Source organism: Asparagus officinalis, chromosome 8 (genome assembly GCF_001876935.1).
Source record: "Asparagus officinalis chromosome 8, Aspof.V1, whole genome shotgun sequence".
Lineage (NCBI taxonomy): Eukaryota > Viridiplantae > Streptophyta > Magnoliopsida > Asparagales > Asparagaceae > Asparagus > Asparagus officinalis.
In genome coordinates, this window is record NC_033801.1 from 20,487,099 (window position 1) to 20,491,132 (window position 4,034).

Consider the following 4,034-nt stretch of genomic DNA (forward strand, 5'->3'; position numbering starts at 1 on the left):
TAGGGCGGCGATTCGGGTTGGCGACTGATGGCTTCCTCGGCGAGATCTGAGGAGGAGGGGGAGGCAAAATTTGAGGAGGAGGGGGAGGGAGATGTGGGATCTCTTTTGCCCTAGGGATTTGGTGGTGGGAAGAAGGCTGTGATTTGGGGATCGATGGCTCTGATACCAATGAAAGAACGAGAGAAGGATTGATTTTTGGGAACTCCGATAGAGATTTTCTCAGTTGAGATGATTCAGAGGTGAGGTAATCCTCTCTATATATAGGCTTTCTACCTCCTTCTCCGTCCCCAAATAGCCGCCTGATTTTTCTCCGCTATCCGCGTTCTCCTCAGATTTCTCCGTAACGCCTGATCCTGATTAGAGAATATCCCACAGAATATGAGATATTCCCTAACAACCGGATCAATTTAACGGTCGGGTAACATATTTGGCCCATGAGGTCAAAAACACTTACACCCTTTTGTAAGAATGTTTGCGAGTTGGCATCCCGTTGGAACATAAGACATGCATACTAGTCCCTCCTCCAGTTTCTCCTTGATAAAATGCCCATCAATCTCAATATGCTTAGTCCTACCATGTTGTATAGGATTATGAGCAATGTTGATAGCAAAATTGTTATCACAGTAGAGCTTCACATGACCTTCCCACTTGACTTGCAAGTTGTCTAGGATAATCTTCAGCCACGGTATCTCGCACAAACCTTGAGCAATTGCTCTAAATTCTGATTCTGCAGATGATCTAGTCATAACATTCTGTTTTTTACTCCTCCAGGTTACAAGATTACCTCCAAGGAAAGTACAATACCTAGTAGTTGATCTTTATCTACTATAGATCCTCGGTAATTTGCATCAGTGTAGACTTCAAGGGCAAGATCCTTTTGTCTTTTGAACAAGATTCCTTTCCCTAGATTTCCTTTCAAATACTGCAACACTCTATACACGGCTTGTAGATGTGACTGCCTCAGATCATGCATGACCTGACTGATTACACTACTTACAGAGTGTGCTATGTCTGGTCGAGTATGTGCAAGGTAGATGAGTCTCCCTACAAGCCTTTGGTACATCTTTCTATCAACAGGTGGTTCTTCCTTGGCTTCTCCGAGTTTTTGATTTGCTTCAATTGGTGTAGATACTGGCTTACATCCTATTTTTCCTGTCTCCTTTAACAAATCAACCACATATTTTTGCTAGGATATGAAAATCTCCCTTTTGGAATTTGCCACCTCAATACCTAGGAAGTACTTCAATCTCCAAAACTCCTTTATCTCTAATTCTTTGACCAAACGTTATTTCAGTTCTAGTTTTTCCTTTTTATCATTCCCAGTGATGATGATGTCATCCACATACACTAGAAGTGCAGTCACTCCCCCTGCAGACGAGTGTTTTATAAAAAGAGTATGATCGATCACCTTGACTTTGTTGGTATCCAGATGCTTTCATAACTTTAGTAAACCTTCCAAACCATGCTTTTGGTGATTGTTTTAGTCCATACAGAGTCGTCTTCAACCTGCAAACTTTATTTCGTGTCTCTTCTTCAAAGCTTGGAGGAACATCCATGTAAATTTTTTAATCTAGATCTCCATGAAGAAATGCATTTTTCACATCGTTTTGTAATAGCTGCCAATCAAAGTGTGCTATTAGGGATAGCAGATTCCTAAGTGTGTTCATTTTGCCACATGAGCAAATGTCTCCTGATAGTCTACCACATAAGTCTGAGTGTATCCCTTAGCCACCAACCTTGCTTTATATCTCTCAAGAGATCCATCAGCTTTATACTTAGGTGTAAAAATCCACTTACAACTAACTATGTTCTTCCCTTTTGGTCTATCCACAGTCTCCCATGTTTGATTCTTTATTGGTGCAGCCATTTCCTCTTTCATGGCATTTCTTCATTCTCTTTTTGACAATGCCTCAGACATGGTAGTGGAGATAAAAATGGTGTTGATGCTAGTAATGAATTGTTTGTGGTTCGATGACATGTTTTAAGTGACAAATAGTACGACAGTGGGTACATGGGCCCTTTGGTGCATTTTCTACTGCCTTTTCTGATAGCTACAGGAAGGTGAGAGTCATCACTAAGTGTTTCAACCGATTGTGTGTTTAGGGGTGGATCTGATCTTATCTTGGGGTTCTCGTCAAAGACCGGGTTGGATTCTTAAACTTGTTGCAGGTCCGGAACAGTCCTTCTAGAGTATACCTGTGAAAATCTTGGATCATTATGAATAACACGAACTAGAATTTGAGAAGATACAGTTTTTGGGACGTGGATTGGATTCGGGTTAGGTTCTATAGGGCTAGGAACTGATGGTGGACTCTGAATTGATGACGAAACACTTTGTTGGATGACTGGGAAGGTCAAGAGTACAAGTACTATCTTCTAGTACTGGTGTAGACTCCCCCCACTTTGTGAAGTATGGTTCATGTTCTATGAATGTTACATCAGCTAAAAATATAAAATTTTCTGAAAAGAGGGTTATATCACTTGTAGCATTTTTGTGTAGAAGAGCAATCAAGGAAAACACACATGTTTGCTCGGAGATCTAACTTTCCTCTTTGATGGCTATGAATATGAACAAAAGTTGTACAACCAAACACCCTAGGAGTGAGTCTATTATAACTTCAAAACTCTGGATAAAAGTTATTAAGGACTTGCATGGGACTTTTATTAGATAAAACCCAAGAAGAAAATGTATTGATCATATGAGTGGCAGTGAGGACGGCCTCCCCCCAATAAGATTTTGGAACATTTCCCTAGAAAAGTAAGGCCCTATATTGAGTAAGTGCTCATTTTTGTGCTCAGTCACCCCGTTTTGTTGGGGTGTGTCAACACAAGAAGAGTCATGAATAATCCATTGTTTTTGAAAGTACAAATTCAATGTGTGGTTGAAGTAATCCCTAACATTGTCTGACCTAAAGTTCTTAATTTTGACCCCAAATTGATTGTGAATCATAGAAAGAAAAGTAAGGATAACAGTTCTAACATCAGATTTTGTTTAAGTAAAGCCAAGTAATCCGAGTACAATCATCTATCAAGGTAACAAATCATTTAGCACTAGAAATATTCGAAACAGGAGAGGGGCCCCATATGTCACTATGAATCAAATGAAAAGGTTTAGAACTTCTTTTATTATTGATAGGAAAAGATACACGAGTGTGTCTTGCGAACTCACAAATTTCACAATGAAAACCCAAAATGTCTAATCCTTTGAACAAATATGGAAACATGAATTTAAGAACTCTAAACGTTGGATGACTAAGGCGAAGATGATGGAGCCAAATGGTCTCTTTATTGGAAGAACTAAACAAGACCCAGACAAATTGTTCATAATACTCCAAGAAGAATCAATGTGATAGAGGTCATTCCTTTCCTTAGCAAGTCCAATCTTCCTTCCGAGTCCTAATCCTGCAAAACATAGTAAGAAGGAGAAAAATTGCAAAGCATTTCAGATCATGAGTAAGTTTTTGGATTGACACAAGGTTAGTTGATAATTTTGACACAGGAAGTATATTTTTAAGAGTGAGAGTAGGTGTAACCATCATATTTCCTACACCTGCAATAGTGGCCAAGGATCCATTTGCCACTATGATCTTCCTATTACTAGGGTAGGAGTTACAAGTATGGAAAAGACATGATGAATGGGTCATGTGGTCTGTAGCTCCAGAGTCAATTATCCATGAATTGGTATAGGTTATATTTGAGACATTCATGCAAGTAGAGAATGAGGATTTACCTGAGAGAGCCAGTGAACAAGTCCCAGATTGTTTTTCAAGGGAACCTAACAAGTTTTTTAGTTTTTCTATCTCCTCACTATTGAATCCGCCATTATCCACTTTTTCTTCCTCTTTGGACTGTTCTGTCGAGTGAGCTTGAGGTTGAGATCTTTGATGGAACCTTGGTTGTCCTCCACAGTTTCCCCACTCATAACTTGGTGGCTTACCATTTAATTTCTAGCATTTTTCCTTAGTATGTCTCGGTTTTTTGCAACATGTACACCACTGGCTGTGTTTGTTATCCTTCCACTGAGTATTTTTGTC